The sequence below is a fragment of the Diadema setosum genome, chromosome 5, assembly GCF_964275005.1.
Source record: "Diadema setosum chromosome 5, eeDiaSeto1, whole genome shotgun sequence".
Taxonomy (NCBI): domain Eukaryota; kingdom Metazoa; phylum Echinodermata; class Echinoidea; order Diadematoida; family Diadematidae; genus Diadema; species Diadema setosum.
In genome coordinates, this window is record NC_092689.1 from 13,930,671 (window position 1) to 13,956,573 (window position 25,903).

The 25,903-nt window shown below is 38.9% G+C and overlaps 1 protein-coding gene across 1 annotated transcript in view; it reads left to right on the forward strand.

The window, feature by feature from the left end:
- Positions 1-248: 248 nt before the first annotated feature.
- The window catches only part of LOC140229113 (uncharacterized), a 131,139-nt gene continuing 105,484 nt past the window's right edge, over positions 249-25,903 (forward strand). The window contains exons 1-2 of the mRNA XM_072309378.1: positions 249-370; positions 13,764-13,845. The gene's annotated coding sequence lies outside the window, so the exon portion shown is untranslated. The remainder of the gene's footprint in view (positions 371-13,763; positions 13,846-25,903) is intronic.

Genomic DNA, 25,903 nt, shown 5'->3' on the forward strand with positions numbered 1-25,903 from the left:
ACCTGTTGGGGGTACGGATGAACTCCTTTATTCCAGTAACTGGTAACAGCGCCATCTCCGGGCCGTATTCGCACACTAAAACTGAAGCCTGAAAAAAGAGGAGAGACAATCTTTGGTTCACGGAGCAACCGCAAGCGAAGCCCATGCTTTCATCCGAGCTAGCTGTGCATGTTTGAGACAACCGCGTACCGTGTCTTGCTTTCACACAGAAACCAGCGAGGTGAAACGGGACTACCGGTGGGATCCAGCGTCTTTGTCGATACCGGGCAAGCTCTTTGTTTTTCAAATTGCCTGAGGAACGTGACATTATCGGAAGACTGTCCTCTGTGATAAAACGTGCGGACACGGATCTCATTGTGCTACTAAAAACGTAGGTATGCTTTTTACTCCCATCCATATTGCGAGTTAGAATTTGTTTGCAGGTATCTTCGTCACCTGTGGAGTAAAAGCCCAGATACCAAGTTTTCGTGGTGTTTCTTGACCTGTCATTGCGCCCAGCGCTCCCGCTCAGCGTGGGCTTGCGCGCCGCTGAGTGTCCGTCTGACGTTACAGTGATGGGGTGATGGGAGGCAACGGCTGTTGTTAGGGCCATAGTCTTGGTACCTGGGATCCTCCTCTTCAAATGAAAGTACCAGTGGACTACCAGTATTACCACATCGTATTCTAACTCTGGTAGTTTCATATGTTTTTGAAAGTGCTGTACATTTGTACATATCATCGAGATGTGCCTCGGAAAGTCAAACCACTTTCCGCAGTTCATGCATCAATATTGAACGCAGGCAGGCAGACAGAGTTTCTACACTCTAGATCTACACGTACTTACATGGCTTAAGTTAGACGCTACCTGGCTGGTCTGGAATGCCAGATGTCAAGAATTAATGCACATAGCAATGGGATGCAGTGCGTAGATTATAATTCAGTTCAGTTCCATTTAAATGTGTAAACCTTTGCTTTTAGGGTAAATATCTGTCCATCAGCATTTCCAGAATATTCTTCCTTTCTAGTGAGGTGTATCATCATACTTCCAGGTGATGTGCGGTGTGCTCTGCAATTGCTTCATAAAAACTAGATCTAATTACTTGAAAGTAAAAAAAAAAATAAAAAAATAAAAAATCATGCATCCTTCTTTCCCGGAGCTGAATTTTTTGCACTCCCTCTTTGAATTGAATGATTTGAAACAGTTTTGGAACAGATTCATTGACCGTATGATATTCCACCACGTGTGTGGCAAAGAATCTTATAATTGATACATAATACACATTTCTCTAAATTACAGAGTGCCGTACGCGTAGATGCTACCAAAAGAAGTGTGTTTTGTTGAATTGGAGGACTCATATAAAATCAGTTACAAAGTCACATTACATATCTTGTATTCTCTCCAACTGTTGACTTACTAGAAGGCCAAAGGCCTATACTGAAATACAATGCATGCAACAAGTAGGGCCTGTTGGTGTCATTTATCATCCGTGATACTGTACAAGCTGAAATTTTCGCAGTGGTTTTATTTTCGCGAATTGCCTTTGAACCGCGAAAATAACAACACGCGAAAATAACAACACGCAAATAGTTACGTTCAGTTAGACCGTCGCAACCGCGAAATTAACAACACACACAAATGTCCTCCAAGTAGCAATTCGCGAAAATATCTGTACGCAAAAATTTCAGCTCGTACAGTATTAACCAATCCACACAGGTGTAATGTACACTGTACCATCTGTGGGTAGATCAGGATCTTGATGTTTTGACACATGATATCAATATGTTAAATCAAGTGTGACACGTTGACCATATTTAAATGATTTTAATTCTTCTTGTTTAATACATGTATTCAAATATGTTCAGCATATGCAAGTGTCCAGTGTAATTTTCACCTTTGAGAAGTAGATCTCATGAACTATTGCCAAGGGAAGTTGCTGTGTGGCCCAGTATTTGTGATAGCATCCCAAAGTGTCAGAATTGTGATGCCATTGTTAGCTCAATGTGCTCTGATGTCCTCCCTTCACGCCCTCTTAGGTTTTGTAGAAAATCACTCCCAAGCAGCTTTTGAAGAATAAAAGATTACATTTGTAGGTCCCAACCAGGGAGGTGGCATCCTTGGTCCCAACTGCATGTATTGTATAGGCCCTATTCAATGATGACTGTCGTGGCAAGCCTTCGTTGCTGTACTGAGAAGGAAGATGATGTTGACTCCATGCTGTACTCAAAAAGTAAACTCGATGCCATTTAGATTACTTTAATGTACATATTATAATGCTCACATATTAATGAGGAACAGAAAGAACGCCCATTTGTAGGAATACCACGATATTAACAGAACGAAATTGCAGGCAATATCAACTGAAAAAAAAAGGTGAATAGAAGTTTGTTTCTATTCTGATCTCAGCTATGTAACTAAAATCACATTGTTGATTGGACACCCCTAGACCTCTACAGGGAAAGTTATTTTAGTAACAAGAAAATGAAGCAGACAACCTGATTGTGCTGATTTAAAAAAAAAAAGAGAGAGAAAAAAGTAGTTTGATATTTGTTTTTGTTTTTGTTTTTCTCAGGATACGTCTTTGGAGTCTTTAATAACCCTTTTAGTATATTGGGAAGTGTTTCTTCCTTTTACTTGTCCTACTGTATAACATGCAGTATATAATTGCGTAAATTCACAATTTGATACAAACTGTGGTGTGGTGGTGTTATGTAGTAAACCTTCATAAATGCCATACTGTCATGCTGTATCACTCCAGAAAAAAAAGTAGGAAGTTTGCAGTGTAAAATGCAACTCAAAGTATGTTAGACTACAAAGGTTATTCTAATCTCATCTGTCTGTGTCAATACACTGTAGGTACACATTTTATATTCTACTTGTATGCAGAAACAATAAATCTTATGGCGTTTAAACTGACAAGGTACTACTCTGAAATATATACATGCACAGACAAGAATTTCATACCAGTTGGTGTCTGGCTGATGAAATACACGTATATGCTGACTAATTGGCAGGAATGTATATATTTACCTGAAACAAAATACCACGATAACAAAAAGTTGTAGAGGTTGGCATGATGTAGCTCCAAGAAGTAGGCATTGTTTCTGCTTTCCTCGCTGCTTTCTCCCACTGTGTTGGGCCGCATGCCAGAAATTCCAGCAAAATTTTTGTGCATTAGGCAGCCCAGTGGTGTGGCTTAATGTTTTCTGAGTTTTAGGCATCATTCCTCTTCCCTGCCTACCCTGGCATAATTGTAACAAGCACCAGTGAGTGGTCCACCCCATACATGGACAGGAAAGGTCATTTGAAATTCAAATATCCCCTGCCTGAAACCATCTAAATTCCTGCAGCAGCAGCAGCAGCAGCAGAGAAAATTTTGTGGTAATTGCTGAATTTAGCATTGCAAGTGACCTTTGTATCTTAGGCCACACTCCATAAGCAAGCCATGTGATTTTGTACATTCAGTACATATGTATAATATACCAAATATAGAGTAAACTCCAGCTTTTTGCTTGCTTACATACAGCGTGTGATAAGATTTTAGTGCAGTCATATCTAACTTTTTTATATCTCCCCTTGACCGCAGTGCATTTGAACACCATGTCAAAAACTATAAACCAAAACAAATAAACATTGAGCAACCAGGCTAATCACAACACAGAGCACATCAACCATTTTGCAATTTACTCTAAAATGATGAGGAAGTATACATGATAAAGGCCTACTAAAGGTATATTTTCATGGTGCAATTTTGTAGGAAAGCTGCTGCATTTCTTGGATGCCAACTATCAAGTATAATGTACTAGCTAAGCATAGAAATCAACCTAGTGGAGCTAGCATCATAGAATTCTGGAGTGCAGAATGCTTACTGGTTGCCTTGGCAACACATCAATACTTGATAGAGCCCTGATTTGAATAATAAATTTTGGGAAATGGTGACCTCTTGATTATAAATTTGTTCAAGTTTGTTTCGTGGGTTTGTTTTGTTTTGTTTTTGTTTTTTTGGTTTGTTTCTCAGCAAAATACTTGCATAATTCACAATTACACCAACAGTATAATGGAAGGAAAGCTGTTTTTCTGTGATTTGACATCAGTTTTATATTTATTTATTTATTTATTCAGTGTTCTTTACCTAGGGTAGCACCATTAGTGGTTTATACGCTTCATGTGTTATATTTCATGGAAATGGACTGTATTCCACACTTTGTTATGGCAGAGAACCATTGATGCATGAAATGTATTCAGATTAGAATCTGTAAAATGTTGCCCTATGATTCATTGTTTACTTAGAATTCCTTTTATTGTCGAGCCCACTGGAGGTGCGGGGAGACTAAAGGGATCGCCTGCGGTGTCTGTCCGTCCGTCGTCCATCTGTAACGGTAGAAAAACTTGAATGACTCTCTACTGAGGACTTTTAGGGCTCAATGTTCAAGTTTTTACGGCGCGTTTCTTAACTTTTGATCCATATGTCGTTTGTGACCAAACTTGGCTGGTAAATGTCCCTTGGGGGAGTTGAAGGTCACCACAAGGTCAAAGGTCATAGGCGGGGTCAATGAACTTCCAGGATTTAGAAAAACATTTCTTCTACGCGAATGGGCGAGACACATTTTGGCACTTGCCTTATTGAATTCTTCTTTTACGACAGTGCCTGCAATCTGTTAATTTGGTCACCTGTGACATGATATGTTTTCCTATTACAAGGCATTTGTCTTTAATGCCCAGCTACTTTATGGAATAATTTACCTCAGAAATTAAGACAAGTCAGTAATATAAATAGATTTAAGTCTGCTTTGAAAACACATTTGTTTACGGTGTAAGCAAACATGAAACTCGTTACCATCACTGTAATTGGAATTGCATGATGTGCATAATCATTTCATTATTTTCATAGGGACATTATCACTTTGTGTTATGCACTATATAAGCACTGTCAACTATAGTTATAATTATAATTTAGGCTGCATAAGATAATCATGTAAAAAGCTATTAACTTGATAACATGAAATAGCTGAATTGATGTCAGTTGTGAGGTAGATGAAATACATAGTATGAGCTTATACCTTGCGATTAAATTGCTTGCAGAAATCATTTTCTTCACATAAATTGTCCAATTTAGCTCCTGTAGCTTGCAAATCATATCATTTTACAAACTGTTTAATTCAATTACTGCAAATTCAGGTTTTTATTTTTATTTTTCCTATTCAAGATATAAACCCAACTTAATAGGGATCAGTGAGCTCAACCACCTTAACTGACTGTGGTCAAATTCAACTGACCAAAAAGCAAAAGGCTTTTGTGTGTACAATTGGATGATGTATTATTTAGTATATGTATGCATGTACATTTATTAGTCCAGATTGTGGATCTGCATACTCAGTGGCCAGAGTTATTTGCTCAGAGCATCAAGCCTAATAGTGGAAGCTAGTGGACTATCTGTTAAATTGCACCATAGGCCGCACCACCAGACAGATTTAATGCATTCAGTATTGGACACATTGATGCAAGGCTTGGATACCCCATAGATTTGACTCTACAGCAGAAGTATTTTGCTTGTAGAAGCATTCTGCTGGCATGAAAAATCACTGTGGTACATTACTGACAAAGGAGACATCTGTGGATATGTCCATTGTGGATTTTATTCCATTGCCAGTGCTCTTTTCCATATCAGCTGGATGGGGGATGGGGGGGGGGGGGAGTGGTAGAGTGAGGAATGAAAATGAAGCATTCTAACCAACCTTCGCATTATACCTTTGTCTGTATTGATAACATGGTCTTCACTCGCTTTCACTCATACTGCCACGACAGCACGATAACCATGTGAAGGCCTATACCTCTAGCCGCAGAGCCATGGTAACTACCTACATCTCGTTGTTGCCACGAGAGATTTACAAGTATGTATGTCAAATCAAATATGCATCAGCAGCTATGCGAGTGGAGAAGATACCTGGTATATTTGTTTTTGTCATTCTATAACCTACGTACACTGCCAGGCTACAAACAAGTTTTTGTATTAGAAGAGAGCGAGAATGAGAGATTTGTATTGAATCAAATCTGCATGATAGTTGTGTGAAGACCCACACTGAATACCTCCAGCCAAAGAACCATGATAGCATCTTCCCCCATCTACGGATTGTAACATACATTTCATTTCATTTCATTTCAATTTATTTTCATATTTTCTCACATATATCACAATATAAAGTAAATTAATGCGAAATTTATACAGAACATATTTCAAAATAGAACTTCACCGGAATGTTCAAAAGTTTGTCTTGGTATACACAAGGTCTGTATACATGCGAGTTAAACTGAGATCATAATGCGAAAAATATGATGGGGCCTGCGTAAAAGCATGCTTGTATAGAGCCGCAGGTCTGATAAAATCAGATTAGGGGAAACATAAGTACAAATATTTATTTAGACCATACTATAACTGGGGGATCCGATTAAAACGAACAAAGATCAAATCAAATAAGTGTTACTAAATAAAATACAGAATAAAATACAGAAAGGTCACATGTTGCAACTATACCCTACTACAAATAAGGACATTGAGAGAACAACGACTGAGATTGTCAGGATTTAAGTGGGTGTGGAGGTATAGATGATGACGTAACAGTTTGGCATAAATACATAAATGGAAGGTGGGCTAATAGAATTTTGTCGTGAATACAAAATATACACACAAGGACAATGGAGCTCAGGAGTCAAAATTCCAGCGGAGTCCTAAACCATGCAGGCCGTGTGACCATGGTAACAGACAGCTGCCACGCTCAAGAATTCCAACAATCGAATGTAACAGTAAGTGCTTAGAGAGCGCAACAGGCAGACTGATCGAAAATAATAATGTATATGGTTAGGATTCCGTCGGACTACTAATAGAAGTTAAATAAGATAGACAAGGGGGAAAATACTGAGCAACAAGTACTATACAATATGCATGCCGTAGCTGCTCAAAAGATATTGTTTTAATTTTCGTTTGAATGAGGCTAAAGTGGTGCAGCTTGTAAGTTCCGTAGGGAACTTTGTAGCCATGAGAGATTCGTGTCAAATCAAATCTGCATCAATGGGCAGAGACAGGCTAGTGGACAAATATTTGTTTTGTTTGCTTGTTTGTTTGTTTATTTTTCATACCTTAGCCTATACTGGCAGGATGAATTATGTAATTCTGATTTTATATGTCAATATTCAGATCAGCCTTTCTGTGATCAAATGTAGCGGAAAAGGATAAAAAATCAGCGAAAGCCAAATGAAGTTAATCAGAACCTAAATTGTAAGCAACACTATGAGTTGCAGTCATGGTGTAGCAATGTGTGATGCAGATATCATGACCCTTTTCATGTTTCTATGGATACTTACCCCACCCTACTGTTATCTCAGAAGGTAGAGGATGTCTTCCTTCGAAATGGGTGACACATTGATACCCAGGCAACTTTGAATGCAGATTGTCAATTAAATGTTTAGTGATTCCTGTTCTAAGTTAATCCATCACTTATGAATGATGTAGAAATTTCCCCACTTGTATAAACATTTATGTAAAGAGATTATTTTAAGGCATCATTAAAACATTATTATCTGTGCTGTAGTCAACATGACTGCGAAAGACATGGTCCCTTTTCAACTTCCGTAATCGGCTACTTTCAGGTTTAATTAGGTATGATGGCAAGTGTGCAGGGAGTTTTAATGTAAACACTTAATACCAACAAGTGTGCTACAAATTAGTCGTACGAAGATTAAACACTGCCCAGATGTGTACACAATGGAGTGACAGGAGAAGCTATGTGTCAACAATTGGGTATCACCAGAGGATTAGCACAATGATAACCTCTTCTTTATCATGATCAATGTTTCGACTCTTATTGATTTCTCATCGTGGAAATTAAAGAACTGTTCTCAGTTGAAAAAGATTGTGACATCAAAATTTGTGATGATGGACATTTTGCATTCACATGCTTCGGACAAATTTTACACGTACAGTAGGCATGCCACATGTGCGTATAGAGATGAAATGCTTCCAGCTGAGTGATTTTCTTCTCTTTTTTTTTTTTTTTTGTTGTTTTTTGTCTGTGGCCATGTGTGAGTGGTCTCAATCAGTTTTTGATGATGATAATTTCCTCAGTATTATTCTTACAGTTATTTTTTAATGAATTACTTTCATTTCCCAATGACGAGTTAGTGCAAACCAACTCTTTCCTGCTTCGTGTGAAGAAACTGTACATAAAATGCATTTCAAAGAAATGGGAAATACCACCTATTTTAAATGCCAGAGTGCACAAACCTTGGCATTGCATTGTTGCATGAGGTCATTTAGAATTTTTTTCTGAAATTTACTTTGTGATCTGTGTATGATCCCCCGCTGATGAGAACCAAATTTTCCACCCATTATTCGATCATTTCTAATCTAACCATCATAATCAGCCATTCATTCTGGCCGTAGTGAAGTGTAGGAAGTGATTGAGACTGAATGCTTGAGAAATCTTACTCTATTTCCCCTTGCACAAGTTCTCTTGTAGGTGATTAGTTGCAGATTTATGAAAACTGGATTTCAAAATGCATTCATGATCTGCTTTTTCTTCTTTTTGTGCAATTTGTGTGTGAATGCACAGTTTAAATGCAAAATGATCAAATGATTATAAAATTGATTTCAGAAGGACATTATTATATTCAGTGATATGAATTCTGCTTTGCTGGACCCATGATTAAAATGACTACATGAAAGCAAATTTATCTTCATCATGGAATCATAACTTAGTTTTGAATGTCATCTTGCAGTCTATATTGACTTTTGTTCACAGAAAGGTCAAATGGCATTGTATAGCTGTATAGCTGGAAAATACCAGAGATATTTGGCAAAGCATACATTAGGTAGTTATATGAGAAAATTTTACTCTTTGCTATGAGATGAATTTTGAATTTCATTTGTGTGTTTGTTGATGTACACACTATGCATTAGTACTCGACACATTATTTTCCAGCTGAATGCGGATGACATATTCTGTGACTAGTGCCGCAGGTATAGTGATTGGGAAGCTAATGAAACTGTATGATAGCATGGTGTTGAATTTGAAGGCGACATTAAATATTCATCTCCTTCCTCCGGCTGCTGCCCTCGCTTGTTCAGCCTGCAATCTTGTTTCACGTCATTTGCATCACAAAGGCAAGATGATTGTTAGCGATGTGGTCCAGCCCCATCAGTCAGGCTCTGCTATTTGTGTTCAGTCAAATGTGAAGTAATGAAAATGAGGAGTTACTGGGATACTGAAAGGCATCAAAACAAGTGGATTATAATGAATTTCAAATTAGAAATATGGCCATTCATACAGATCAAGTATATTCACTTGGGATTTTTGGATGATTTTTTATTTTTTAAAGTACTGACACAAGCCATTCAGGTCAATGACCCAATGTAGTAGACTGCTTGATTTCCTAGTTCTGCTAACCTTTTCTGTTCCTGTAAATTCTAAAATCACACAACACATAAACTGCATGACTTCAATTTATTGAGACAGTCCTTTACTTCATTGTATCTCACTTCTTCCTGTAGTCTTCTTTATTTCATGAATATAAAGCCATTCATGATTTCAGTTTTTGTGTAAATATGACAGTTTGCTGAAGAGCACAATTTTGTTCAAAGTTGAAACTCAAAGTAGTGCAGTATTTACCCTGCCCAAGTCCAGCCACTACATTTTTAAATGTGTGAGACATATTTCAGATGTTCTGCGATGAGATTTGGTATATTTCCATGCATAATGTCTATGTCTTGCCTGAAAGCCAAGTACTACAAAAACAGAAACATTCACATAGGCCTTTTTCATGACATGGAACTTTAATGTAGTGCTGTGCATGAAAAAAAAAAAGAGTATACCATATACAACGTATGTACTGGATTATGTAAACGAAAGCTCTGTGTGCATTTTACTTTCATAAGTCTTGGTTCCTCGCAAAATTAGTGAAAGTTTCATGCACATGAAAATATTGTAGTATTATGTTCTTATGGTAGCATGTTGTTACTGTGGGCAACTTGGTATAAATTCTCATTTCATCTGCAACTGCTTTTCTTTCTTTTCTTTATTCATTCATTTGTTTATTAATTCAATTCATCATCTCTTGTATGAATCAAATGTCCAGGGCTGTGTTTATCATCTTTCCCCAGTTTGAAACGGCTTTCCATACCCACTATCAAAAGTTGTTTCCAAAGCCCTTTACAAACGCCTTCCAAAATAAGAACTTTGCGTTTATCAACTCATCGCCAACACAAAAACTGGCCTTGTCACTGCGCAGCTGCATTGCGCCGTTTGACCAGAGGTGAAGGGGTCATATACGGCACGCACTTTTACAGTACAAAGTCGTTCCAAAACAGCTTTGCGTTTATCTCGCTTCTAGAAACACATTTTTTGGCTAAAACCTGTTTCGAAAAGCACAAATTTGCTGTTTTCAAAAAGGCTTTCCGAACCCCATAATCAAAACAGCGTTGCGTTTATCATCTCTAAAAAAATCCCTGAAAGCCATTTGGGAAACCAGTTTCTGCCGGAAAAAAAAAAAGGGTGGATAAACGCACCCCAGAATGAATATTCCATTCCTTTAAAGTTTGCATTATTTTGTGCACACCTGGTTGTGCAAGTACAGTGTAAGTGATGAAATGCTTCATTGCATTTGTGCTGGAAATACAATGTATGTGAATCGGTATCATGTGACAGTTGAATGCACCTCTTTCTACGTGCAGTGTATCTCCTTACCTCCTTCATATGTGTGAAAAAAAAACCCACTAAACACGGTTAATCACTCCGATCTCATCTACATCATCCAGATTTTTAGTCTCAAGGAAGGACAGAAAGTGATGACTAATTACATGCCATTGTCGTAATTATTTAAACCTCCCGTGCCTGCATCACAGCAGTGATTCCTATGGCAACGACGGAGCTCATCGGAAGTTTCCCCACAGGCTGGTAGGATGCATCAAGGATTGAATCTGTGTCCGTGCCATAGATGTAGCATCCATTACCAACAGGTTCTCGTGATTCCTTGGCTACGATGTGATTCATACAAATGTACATCCACAGGTTAGCGCAGTGGGGAATGTGAAACCCTTGCTACTATTAAGCACATCATAGTTACACGTGTACAGTGTACTGCTGAGATGCATTTTATGTGCTGTTGTTATGGGTGGCCATTCGTAGCCTTTCAGTAAGACAGGACTGGGCATTTGCGGTGGCCGGGGACCACTAAATTTAATGTTGGGCCATCAAGGTTATCCTGTGGTGGCCCGATCGGGCAGCTAAAATTCAAAATGAAATTTTATATTTCCTTTTATGTTGGGCCACTGCATTTCTTTTTTGGGCCACCAAAATTTCATATTCAAAGAGTTTCGTGGCCCAAACAGGCCACCAGAGAAAAATGTTAGTGTCAAGCCCTGATATATTTTAACAATTCCAAATCATTCAATAAAGCAATGGACCTATCCCAGCATGGTATTGGTAGGTTTCTTACCTCAGGAAATCCATTGAACTCTACTTCCAAGGTAATTAGACCTCAATGAGAGGAAATTTTTCGAACATTTTCATTTCCTGCGTCCAAGGATTCAGAGGTTATGAGTGCATAAAGAGAAAAAAAAAATGTACTGAATAGATATGCTACAACTTTGCAATGGCAGTGGTAAATTGAATTGCAACACTCTCTTTTGTAAATTTTACTGCTTAACAGTTGACGAATGCATCATCTTTGAAATACTCTTATGTGTTTCGAGGCAATTAACCCGTTAAAGACTAGTCCCAAGTATACTTGGTCAGGTGTCTATGGAAATTTTGTGTGGTAGCAAAATCAGTTTGTCCTTGAATGGGGTGATAACCTTTCTCCATCCTACATCACAGAACTTATTCTCAGATGTTGTCAAGCTCGTAGCTTGTGCTCCTCCTCACAAAATATCCCATCAGCGACAACGCAGATACTTAGAAGAGAGGAAGCATTCTACTCGCTTATTGGCTTGCTCAATTTATTATACTTCTGCCAATCCCATATGAAAAAAATGAGATATCCCTCCCCCTTCTGTCTGACTTTTCTCCAATCTAATCTTTTTTTTCTTTTCTTTTTTTAATGGGACATACTGCACAGTGTTGAAATTTTCGCGCATTTCGCGCAAACACAAAAATAAAAGCACGCAAATATCTTTGCTTGCTACATGTTCCAGTACTTAATGTCTTGATTTCTTGGAATTAAAACCACGCGAAACTTATCTTACCCGGCCGAGCAGGAAAAATTACTCATGCAAAAATATCCTATCCACTTTTACAGTATTGTTACAGGTGGGAGCAAGATGGCTCTGTTTCATGGAAATCTTATGAGAGACTTTTCACTCATAAGACACACTTATGAGCGACTTCATGAAATGGATTTTACTTCTCTATGAAAGTCTCTCATAGCTACATACTGTATGAGCGACTTTCGCCGTTCCTAGGTTTAATGCAAAGACTTTTTATGTGATGACTTCATGACACGGACCCCTGGAGCATCGACGCCAAGGTTGCTCGTGTAGCTGCAACATGCAATGGGGTTTAGTTTTGCAGACTACAGCCTCTGTGTTGGGGTCGGATATGAGCTGGTGATAATATCGGCACTTTACAGGATGATGATCAAAGCCTATGTGACGTGATGCGGTGTTGTAAATGATAGAGTGATAATGCAATGAAGTATCTAAGCACCTCGCAATGTACACATGTGAAATTAAGGGTACACCATCAGTAAACCTTGCCCTTTTTAAAGGGGTATTGTGTTGCTTACAAAGATAGAATTCCTGTGGGCATGCTACTGCATTGCATGGGATTTTATCAAGGGGCTTCAACAGCTCCTTGATTTTATGCTTTTGTCCATCTGCTCTGTCAGGGGATCTCTTAATTTTGTGTTGTTGATTTTTGTTTTGTTTTGTTTTTTGCTTTTTACGACAGAAATCATTTCAGTGTGAAAATCATTCATGCATTAGGTATAGCCCCGAAGAGTATGGTGGAAAACTTTCATCAGAGATGTGAGAGAATTCTGATGGAATATGGTTGTGACCACATCTACCATGAAATACTGAGCTGCTGCTCATATGTAGGTTAAACAGTAAATTAAGAAGGTTTATTGGATCTTGGTTTGTTGTTGTTTTTTTAAGGCAGACAGAGAATAGTGTGAGTACTGTAGGAGCAACGAAATGACTATGACTCAAAAATTATAATTCGTTTTCTGCCAGGAAACCCACATTTTGTGTGTTTATCGTACAGTGAAGCAATTTTTCAGACTTCCCTGATTCTGTGTTCATAGCTTTGTTTGCTTGTTTGTTTGTTTTTTCAAGATATGTATGGAAGGTTGGCAAATCATTGTGTAGCTAAATTAATGCAAAACCTAACAAGTAAATATTTTACAAATTATATTGACTGTGGTTAAAACTAACACTGTATTTGCCCAGAGCAGTTTTAACAATGACCTGAAAGAAAGCAGTCTAATTTATTTTACATGCCACATTCCACTTAATTTTTGAGGCATTTATGCTAAATTAGGGCATTAGTGCTACCAGCAGAGAAAACAAACAAAATTATATAAAATAGCATTTCATGATGCTCAAATATAGATACATGTGCAAGATATGCATATGCACATCTTGATAAGCTACTAGATGACTTCTGGGCAGTATAGTGAAAACTATTGACTGTACATTGGACCAATCAGAATCAAGGATTCATCAGATTTGAGGCATATAATACAAAATAGGGTTGCTTAAAAGTAATGACTTCTTTATTCTTTTTACATTTCACAGAGACCAGAGGTAGAGTGGAGATTTCTGGCACTGGCATCAGTATGATATAAACAAGGTACTATTCTTTCACTGAAGAGACTTGGTAAGCATCAACCCTTTGAATTTTGGCCACATATAGCATAGTAAAAATACTGCATATTAACACATTTTTATTTTGATGGCTTTTCAAGTCACTATGAAAACTTTATGAAATGTGATAGTTTTACTCCTCATTTGCTTGCTTAACCATATCTTTTCTAAAGTGAAGGTACACTGTTCATACAAAGAGAAATTAATGTATTGCAATTCAATTTGCATGTATTTTCTTATTCTTTGATACTTGATTTGTAGGCATGGACAGTATAATTTGATATGCTTGCTGTAAATCAAATTTTCCTGTGCATGTCATAGAGTAAATCAAAAGTATAAACATGGACTGTGCAATGGTTTAGACAAACTAGGTATTAGGACTCAGAGGCAACATTATACACAGTTTGTACATTTCATCAGATTTACTTTGCTGCCATAAAACACCTGTTAGCATCAATTTTCAGGGTAGAGCATATGGAGTGCCTGCTATAAAATAAAGGTGTGTTTGTCACAGTCTTCCCTCCCTCATCTCCAGTTCAACTACTTTTCCCAGCATACAGGTGTACCGATATACATAATGTGTGAATTGTTCCTACCAGCATAATCTTTCACCAGCAGCAAGGTATAGATGGCACAGACAAATTGCAACCAGTTTGGAACTCTGGAGCTACTCCCCTTGGTATCAGTGTAAATGTGTAAAATCTGCTATGTGCCGGCTGCCAGTGTGTACAAAGTTTGCCTTTTATGAGGGTATGAAGTTGTATCATTCCATGATGACACCTTTGATTGTTATTTTAGAGGTAGAAGGATGTTAATGCAATTATACAAGTTTTGTATGTTGTTGTTAGGTTGTGACTTGCTTCTCCAACTTCTGATATTTATTTTTTTTCCATGAGAGACAAGGGTATATTGTCGCAGTAGTAATGATGTGAGAGCATTTCTACTACACAAAGTTTTCAGCTATTGCTATACCTTTTCATATTTTTACAATGCATGGATTGAGTTAAAACAATTAATGGAGATGAATGGAACCTCAAAATTTCCATATGATTTGAACACCAAATCTCTGAATTTGAACCCATAGATGGTAAAAGATCTTATGAGATGAATTATTTTGGTTGTTGGTTTTGTTTGACACATGAGTATTCACTGGGTTCTGATGAGATCACAGAGGTTTTTGCCACATGTAAACTTCATCCTAGTGAAAAATTTAATGCAATTTTGTAATGACAAAGTTTGGTAGCATGTTAGGAGGCATGCCAAGTTTCACAGAGAGAATAATTTGAAAATGGAGAAGCTTTTAAGAGTTAAATGTCTACTCAATTTTGTGGGTGAGTATGAAACAGTTGAAGAGACTGGTTTAATGTTTAAATGTGTATAATTTCTCCTGGAGGACCTGGTTCATTCATCCTGCTGTTTTTCAAAACATTTGAATAGTCGGGATCAGTATGCATCATTGCATGAAGTAGCTCTGTTACAGCTCGTTTGCTGTTTTGTGTTTTGGGAGAGCTGTTGCTAAATTGGAATATAGACAGCTGGAATGTAATCTGGCCCATCAGTGTTCAAGTTTTGTTGTTGAATGGCTGAGGATGAGATGGTTCCAGTATCGTACAGGTGACCAATGGCGACCACTTTGCTTTGTGCATTTGTAGCTTTGCTTCTGGCTGTGACACAGGTCAGAAAGGTTACAGTTTGACCGCCATCCAGAGAGGATACATTGTATGCTGTAGGTCTCATTACCTTATCCTCTTGCAAGATATTGTGAGAATCCTCAAAAGTCCAATGGAGATACATAATGTATCTTGCCCACAAACATATCTATTTAGCTTAGCCTTGTCTGAAGACTATGTTGCTGTGTGGTGATATGGCCTTCTTTTCTGTTGAGGGTGATAAATGTTTGTTACAAATGTTACAAAATTTTTCCATGCCATAGAGCATCATGGCTGTTATTTTATGTGAGGGATACCATACAACTTTGGGTATATATGTCATTGTAGCGATGTTTGTTTGTTTGATTTGTATGAGATGAATATAAGCAAACTGATGAGAGAGGGGGTGAGGGAAGAAATTGTTCAGTTCTTTTGAGTTTGAGCTTCACAGTGAAAATGTACAGTTAAGTCTACAAGTAGTATTCCCATTACTGTTGCGTGAGTGACACTTGTTGCCTAACATTGGTAGCCATGTACGTATGGATGCTGTGATGGTTTCTACCACCTTGATACCAGTGTATATTATGGACCATAGGAAATAGGTTGGCCTATGTATGAAAATGCACGGCTTAATCCTGTATAATACACGACTATGTATAAAGTGTGGCTATCTGTAATTGTGTTTTCATTGATTTTGATCGACACTTGCCACACTTGCCCGCAATAAAAGATGGATGTTCACAGTACTGTACACACTTCTCCCCCATGCCGTCAGATACCAGTACTCCCACACACGCACACACACACACACAACCCCTGCTGGCAAAAATTCCATGTCTTAGAAAATCAATATATGTGAGTGCCTGCTGGAGATGTAATCAATTGGAGAATTACGCACGGCTTTAAAGCGATGCTTTGGCGTGACCTCACCAAGATATGATAGATCCGGGAGAGTTCACCTATAGTCTTCATTTAATATGGATACCTGTGGTTGCTTACTGCGGAGACTGCTTTGTCCATAAACAGTGATTCAAAGAATGCAAATGCTTGCCTGTTGTCCAACATGTTCTTGTACTATCAAGGCTATCAAAAACCTATGTGTTTTGTGTGTGCGTTTGTTTGTTTGTTTGTTTGGTTTTTTTTTTTGTGGGGGGGGGGGTGTCGGAAAAGAAGGGTTATTGGTATTCAAATGTTTAGAAAATGTTTGAAACAATTTCTGCCATTGTTAACTGATGATGTTCTTTTGTATATTCTCTGTTCTCTTGAGAACTTAGCTAGCTTATGATCAGAGACCATGCACTTTTCATTTAACCAGTTAATAGCACAAACTGATAGAGATGTCTATGACTTCTTCAACAGTTTAAAGTTGACGATGGCACTTTGCAGGTGGTGCATGCTGTACCAGCAAGTGTTTACTGTCATGCACAAATGGTGTCACGTCTTACACCTATACAGCCGTAATACACTGTGGAAATTTCTTGACCCTGTTACAGTTTAGGTTGAAACTTACCATAAAAAGTGCAATATATGTTAAAATATGGGATGAAATTTTCCTCTAAGAGAGAAAAGTGAATATCAGAAATATGAAAGTATCTGACAAAGGAAAGTTCAGCAAAATCAGGCAGCTTGATACATGCTACTCAAATAATAAATGTCAATACTACATGCACAAATGTGTATTTCTATTTTCAACTAGATAGGAGTGTGAACGACCATCATTTCTAGGAAAAATTGGCAGAAATTGTGCCACCAGACACCAGCAGTGAGATGTGCATGTGTGTATATGATAGGAAAACCAGAGGACCCCACCCTGAACATTGTGCCCCTGGCTTGAGCACTACTGTGATTGCTGGCTGTGTTTACACAGTACTGAGTGTTTACAGGGAATACGCTTTGCATTGTCATGCAGACTGTGGATAACATTGTTTCTACCGTTGTCACTATGCGGGTGAGAACGGAGTAGTGTACATTCACGTGGGATGCATTGAGCTTTTCTCGGCACTATTCTCCTCTTCCAGGCCTCAGAACAGAATTTAAACAAATCTGCACGATTTGATGGTATTCAAGGAACATCCAATTATAAAGGTACTGGCACTCATTGCGTTGGCACATTTGACATCACAATCCTGCTCTTATAAATGCAATTAAAGTTGTACTCTGCTATTAATTTTGTTAACTCAGTATTATATAAACAATAGAGTGTCACTCAAAGTGGGGAAAAAAATGACTCTTTTACAATTTGATAAGTGAAATGAAAGACATTATACGTCAAGTACAGTTGAAATTCAGTGAAGCCTAACACTGTTTTTGGATGCATGGTAACAACTTTTGTTGATTTCTTTCTAGTGTTCAATGGTATCTAGTCTATATTGGCAGACTCTTTTGAGCATTAGTGTTGTTTTCTGCTTAATTTGTTCTGTGCTTGTAGCTTACATTGATTAGACTATAGGCTCCCTATCATAAATTGAAAAATTATGAAACATTTCTGAAACATTTATGTACCCACTTTTTAAAAAACAGTGGAATTGAATTGTTACAAATATCTTGTGATATGTACAGCTGTTTTTTGAGAGCTGAACTGTTCATTGAAAATAGCACTGACAACATACTCTTCAGATGTTTCTGAAGTTTACATCAGAAATAGCTCCTATGAATCAATCAAATGATAACTGCCAACCGTGAAGGACAGACTACAGATCTGAAGGCAATGCAAACACTTGGAATGCACGAAACAAGTGCCAGTACTTGACACTTGGCTGTGTTCTCTTGTATGTAGTTTACCACCGGATTCTTGGCAAGCGTGATTTTTACTTGACTCTGAAGCATTTTTGCGTACATTCGATATTTGCACAGCTGTGATGCGATGATTTGCTGTGAACTCAGCATGCCCAGGTTACAGGCAGATTTATAATGCATTATTGATGCACACCGGCCTTCCATCTTCCGCAGTGATTAAGGTAGTATAATTTTATGTGTGTCATTGAAGGGGAAAGCGTCATTGAAGACAGCAATCCAGATACGTCTTGGCAATATCTGTGCTTATCAAGAGCTCATCTATAATACCATAGCATTATTTGGACTTTAAAGACCTAATAAAATGGTTTAGGCATTTTTTTCTCAATGATGTAATAATATTAAATGTTAAATTCTAAGTAATTCTATGGTTGTGCGGGTTTTTTTACTGTTCTGAATTTTGTTCTATATTTGTTAACATAATGGATGCAATTTCCTCGGTTTTGGAAAACTTGCTATACTTTCACCGCATGCGGCGCACTATCACTTCTAAATTGTGATGACGTCTAAGAACGGAGTCGTTCACGACCAGTCTAGCCGTAGCCAGCGAGCTGGCAAGGCTATGCTAGCGCAGCGCAGCGACAGCCGGCGCGCGGCCGGCGGCTGCTGCACTGGCTAGCGCTGGCGGGGGAGCGAGCTAGCGAGCGCATAGCAGGTGCTGCGCTGCATTGTCATTGGCTAAGCCTTTAGACAAAAGAATATTTAATGAACTGTATCGGATTTATTACTGCCAATAATACAGATTACAACTGTGGTACGCTTGGATATCCATTATTTTCGGCAAACTCGTGAAATAGGCCCCACCACTGCGTGTCTGTACTAATAGTAATACTACGGCGACTCGCCTGTTTCAGCCCCACCGTGTGGCGTTCATCTCGGTAGGTAAGCACGGCGGTGGGGCTGCCTTCCACAGTGAATACTCGTGAATGCGGCGAAAATGACTTCATAATATGGCCCTCGGCTCGACTAATTTAACGGCCAATTTAACCATAAATACAACCCTACCTAACCCTAAACCCTAGGAGGACCTACCCTTGCTTGCTATAAACGCACGGGTACGGTGCACGCGTGACTGCGGTGGGGCCTATTTCACGATAGCCCCACCACCACTGCGTGTCTGTACTAATACTACGGCGACTCGCCTGCTTTATAGGCCTAGACCTACTCGTGAATCCAGCCCCACCGTGGCATTCATCGGTCACGGCGTTTGGGCTTCCTTCCACAGTATGATTTTTAGCATAAAACAAAAACTACTCGACCAAAATTGACGATCATTCTTGGTATCGTTTTTCTTAGAAAATGACGCATCTAAATTACTGATCATATTGCAGAAACTGACTATGGGAAACTGGTTAACGTGTTAGGCTTTTTTTTTTTTTTTTTTTTTTTTTAGCCACGACCCACCCTGTAACAACATATCCCCCTAACCGTTAATCGTTAGAGTGTAGCCTCTGTACTACTACCAAAGATTCTGCTAATTACTAGTCTACTACACCTAGTGCCGTAGTGGTAATAGTACACTACTAGTAGTAGTACTAGTAGACTACTACTACACTACTAGTAGACTATTATAACGACTAGAACTCTAGTAGGCTGCTAGTAGACTGCTACTAGATCTACTACTAGACTACTACTGGTAGTTTAACTTGTAAGCGCCGGCCGACGGGCCAGGCCACGGCCGGGACGCTCCCGCTTGCTTGCTGCGGCCGGAGTAGCCGCTCACTTTGTGAGCGAGCTGGGCCTAGCTGTTCTTCTAATCTACTTACTAGACAGTTGCAACTTACAATGTCAGTCATGTAGAATACAGTGTATCCTTTCCAACGTTAAACTACATGGGGGCATACCAGACATACCACTCTGTATTTCCCAGGCGATCGTTTCCGTGAGGTCTATTCTCGGGCTTGGTGCCATGTTCATACGCTCTTGCACTGGCAGCGGGGGAGATGCAGCTGGTTCATATCGGTAAGGTGCAGCCCCACGATAACGTTCTGGTTCATCGGCTGCCTCTCCCTCCCCATCTTCCCCTTCAACTTCATGTGCCTCCTCTTCCTCTCCGCTGTCGTCAGAGCTGCAGTCTTCATCATCATCATCAATGTCGAAGTTTACCCATATAGGGAAAGACATTATGCTCGAGGTACCAGGTATCTGTGCAAGCTAACTTAGTGATAATGTACGTGGTAATGCGTACATGTCGACAGTCAGTGTGTCGACCGGGAGCGCACATCCCGCGGGGCCCGGGCCTGGCCGGGCTAGCTATCGTGTACGCGCGTGTACCAAGCTAGTAATCTGAGTGCTTGTGCTGAGCGGCGTCTGCTAACTGAGCACAACTCCGTGCTTATACGTCATCAATCGGTTCAGGGGTGTTGGTCACGTGACTATCTTTTTCGCAAAAGCTGCAACGGGGTCCTCCAAAAATGTGATATTTGGGGGAGTTTCTAGAAGCGATGAAAACCGGAACGACACTGACAACATATTTACATTGATAATCATGACATATATTTTACATTTCTTTTGCATATTAAAAAATTTTGCAAGCATTTTATTAGGTCTTTAAATACACTGTATGAAGATGTGTCATACAGCAGGCAAGAAAATCCTTTTTTTTTAAATATTAATAGTAGCAGTTTAGTATTGATATTAATAATCACAAGTTGATATCTTTTTAATCACAAGTTGATATCTTTTAGAAATGAAGGTACATATAGTAGAGCAGATAAGCCGAAGAATTGTGCAAAATTTGACTAAAGCATGAAACTTTCACCATTGCTAGTACATGCTATAAGATTAATTTTAAGATCGGGAGGTAAGTCTGAATTGACCTCTGATGACCTCTAGAGGTCAATGACCTCAAAATCTAAGAAAATTGATATTTTGCGTCATTGGTTAATGACAAACACAGTAATGATGTACTAAAACTTAATTTTTGTCACAGTGAAATTGTCTTTATGTTCCACAGAGCCCTGACAGGTTTCTACCTTTGACCTCTGATGACCTCCAGAGGTCAATGACCTCAAAATGTCAGAAAATTGATATTTTGCATTATTGGTTAACGATAAAACACAGTAATGATGTACTAAAACTTAATTTTTGTCACAGTGAAATTGTCTTTATATTCCACAGAGCCCTGACAGGTTTCTGTCTTTGACCTCTGATGACCTCCAGAGGTCAATGACCTCAAAATGTCAGAAAATTGATATTTTAATGTGTCACTCATAACTGAAACACGATAATTATGTACTAAAAACTAATTTTTGTAAGAGGAATTGCCTCAATGTTCCACTGAGCCTTTCGAGTGAGATTTCTACCTTTGACCTCTGATGACCTCAGATGACCTATGATGAGGCCAATGACGTCAAAACGTCAGAACATTGATATTTGGTGCAATTGGTTGATGACAAACATGATTTAGATGTTATATTCATTTGTATTACAATTGAATTGTTTTCCTATTCCACAGAGCAAGAGAAATTACTCACGTGTCTCTACCTTTGACCTCTAAGGAAGGTGACAGGTCAATGACTTCAAAATATCAGAATATTGATATTCTATGCTTAGTCAATGGTCAACTTTGTAATACCAGATGTACAATCATTTATGCTATAATAGAAGAATCTTGTCATTCCATGGAACATTGGTCATTAGCCTGTGCATTACATCCAACTTTGACCTCTCAGGACAATGAGAGGTCACTGAGGTCACATGTGTAGGCTTACCTGTATTGATGTTTGGCTTCATTGGTGTAATCGTAAATGCTTAATCATGTACAAATCACGCATTGACGTTTTGATCAAAGTATGTATGCATATTCCACAGGAGCATTGGTTTATAGTAACAGGTCTCTGAAATGTGAGGTCAATTACTTCAGAAATAAAGCTTAAGTTTCTTGAGTGATGGCAGTGACCTCAAATATAACTGTTATGTTTGGGTTAGTTATGTAGACTAGCAAATATAGGCAAATATGGCCATTATTTCGACACTCGAGGAAAACAAGGCCCACGAGACTGATATACAGAGTGTTTAATCTATCCAGTGTAAGTCTCATAGATCTTTTCCCCCATTTGTCGGACTCATTATGGGACTGGTTTGCCTAAGTGTCAAGCTCATGGGCAATATTTGCATAGTTTCCAGCTGGTGGGCTTGTATTGGCCAGTGTAAAGCTGGTGGGTTGTTAGAGTATGACTGCGATGAATGACTCATGGTCCTGGAGTATACAGTCCACAGCTGCGACATCATGAACCATCTTGAAAACTTCGACATACTGTGAGGCCCAACATGCATTCCACATGAAGCAATCCTGTGTATTGCAACTAGCTATTGCCATTCGAGACCCACCCAGGGAATAGATAAGCATTCATGGCAAACCATGGAGAAAGCGGATTGTGCAAAATATTTTGGAGTTCCAATAGGAGGCTCAGCTGGAATCAAATCGCCACAGCAGCTTAAAAAGGTTATACTTCAACCAAAGACTCTCTCCAGACGAAGATACGAGTATCATAAAGTTCAGGTGTGTTGCTACTCCATGCCGCTCAGGACTGTCCTGGAATATGCATGCATCATCTGGGATCCATTCACCCAGGTGAAACATCATGAAGTTTGGAATGATCCAGAGAAGATATGCACTCTTTAGCTGCAATGACCATCATATGCAAAACAAGCAGTGTTACAGCCACACTTGAAAAACAAAACAAAACAAAACAAAACAAAACTACAATGGCAATCCCTGTAAGAAAGTACAGCACAGGCAAATTCAGCGATGATGTTCTGCAGCAAGAACCCCACAATATCCACTCCGCAGGAAGTTGTGGCTCTATTGCTGCATTCTTCAAAAAGGGCCAATGACCAAAATGTCAGGCATCACTTGCAAGAACACAAAGTAGGCCTACTCCCAAAAAAGGTGGCCGCTACTCTAGGCCACTGTCTCTTGTATCTCTTTGAAACACTTCAGGAGAGAGATACGCAATATTCAGCTCTGTTATTAAAGATACATATGTCTCTCTTTTTTTTTTTTTGCATTTGTTTGTTGTTTTTTGCTTCATATAGCTCTTTGGATACCTTCTTTAACCAATTAAGAAAAGGCTCCATGGCAGATTACAAGATTACACAGTACAATGAAGAAGAAGAAGAAGAAGAAGGAGAATAGGAAACGAGATCTGCTGTCAATGATGCAGAGCCAATACCAATCAGTTCCATGGCAGATCTTAGTCGGCACTGCAAAGGTTTGGATGTCTCTCTCTGTTGACAAAGGATATTCTAAAGCTCCAAGTAAGTCCATGTGGTGGTTTACATTGTCTGGGCATAGAGGGTTGGGTTGGGTATATGAGGATATGATGCTTTGTTATAACAATTAGGTCTGAGATATCTGTTTTTTATGTTTGTTTTGACCATCCCGCATGGATCTCCAACGAAATGGAATGATAATGTGTTAGACCCAGCCACCACCGTGTTTTTTCAATAGATTTTGATATTACAGTGTAGTTGAGAAAAAAGTAACCGCTCATTGTCCTAGATGGAAGTCAAAATTGAACTGTGTGTGGAATACTCTGCATACAATTTTGGACACACACACACACACACACAAAATGCATTTTTTAATATTATTATTATTTCATAAGCAGCTGGCCTTACAAACAAATGAGACCAGGGCCCCGTCTTATAAAGCCTTCAAATCGATCACAAGTTCCCAAATCAATCGCAACTTGCATTGCAGCACACACAAAACTTGTGATTGATTTCTATGACAAGTCTTTATAAGACAGGCCCCAGACATCAATTTTCTTACATTTTGATGCATATCTTTCAATATCCTCCAGAGGTCAGAGGATCATCGCTAATGTTCATGTCAAATGAGTACACGCCTTTTGAATTGCTCACATATGTGCATCATGTCAATCATTAAATATTGTATCAGTTTCATTTTCAGTCTTGGGGTTATTTTTTCTATGTACAAATACAATCGTGGCAAAGTAAACAACTTTCACATCAAAATATAAGCGAGAATACTAAAAAAGAAATAGATGTAATAACGTGCAAGGCAAATACCAGTCCTACATCATCTTAAGGTATACAGGTGAAGGAAATCACCTTATTGATAAACAATTTACTTGACTGGGATAGCGACCACTGAACAATATTGTTTCGTAAAACTCTCTCTTCTTTTCAACAAGTGGAATAAAACACATGCACATACCAGGGCATCAGTTTGGAGGAGGGGTGGTGGCAGGGATAGTTGACCCCCACCCCATTAAATTCTGAGATGTGGACTATGTTTTGTTGTTGTTAGTTTTTGTTGTTGTTTTTTGCTTTTTGCTTTATAGACAGAAAACTGCCCAAGTTTTTCACTTTAGGTGTGCATCGGATTGTTAAAATTTGATTCTGAAATGCAAAATCTCCCTTCTGTGAGAGGGGATATCTCCTTTCAATAGACTCCTTCCCCCTGCTTGGTTCCTTCCACAGATATAACATACTTTGGGGAATGATAATTTCCCTTATTCTATGAAAAATGTTTTTAAGAGATATTTTTATTTGAATTTCAAAGATGAAAAGGCTTTCCTATATATGCACGATTGTTCATTTTGGAGGGCAAGAGGCATTTGCCCCGCCTCCCGAGAAAATATGGGAGGGGGAATGGTGGGGACATAGAACTTTGCCTCCAAGTATTTCCTGAGATGGAGATTTTTTTTTTCTTCACTTTTTTGACAGAAAATGAATTGTCACTGAATATTTCAGCTATATGCACCAGATTAAAAGGCAGAATCTCCTTTGCATACCCCCTCCCCCACACTGTCATTCGTTATGTCCCCTTCCATATACGCTCAGTGCTTTTGTCCCATTTTTGTCCCCGCCGAACGAGTTCGAGCAGGGGACTATGAAACGGGCTCCGTACGTGTGTGTGTCCGTGTGTCCGTGTGTCCGTGTGTCCGTCCGTGCGTCCGTGCGTCCGTGTGTCCGTCCGTGCGTCCGTCCGTGCGTCCGTGTGTGATCAAAATGTTCAAAATGCTACTCCTTCGCCATTTCTAACCCGATTTTGATTCTGTTTGCTTTATATGATAGCACTACATGGGAGCTTTGAAACTTCTATAAAGAATTTCAGTTGTGACCTTTGACCTTGACCTTTGACCTATATTGTACATTTTGCTTCAAAATGCTACTCCTTCGCCATTTCTAACCCGATTTTGATTCCGTTTGCTTTATATGAGGGCACTAGGTGAGGGCTTCAAAACTTCTACACAGAATTTTGACCTTTGACTTCTTTGACCTTTGACCTTGATTTTTGACCTAAATTGTACATTTTGCTACAAAATGCTACTCCTTCGCCATTTGTAACCCGATTTCAATTCCGTTTGCTTTAAGTGATGGCACTTGGTGAGGGCTTCAAAACTTCTACACAGAATTTTGACCTTTGACTTCTTTGACCTCTGACCTTGATTTTTGACCTGTATTGTACATTTTGCTATTAAATGCTACTCCTTCGCCATTTCTAACCCGATTTCGATTCCGTTTGCTTTATGTGATGGCACTAGGTGAGGGCTTCAAAACTTCTACACAGAATTTTGTCCTTTGACTTCTTTGACCTTTGACCTTGATTTTTTACCTATATTGTACATTGGCTACAAAATGCTACTCCTTCGC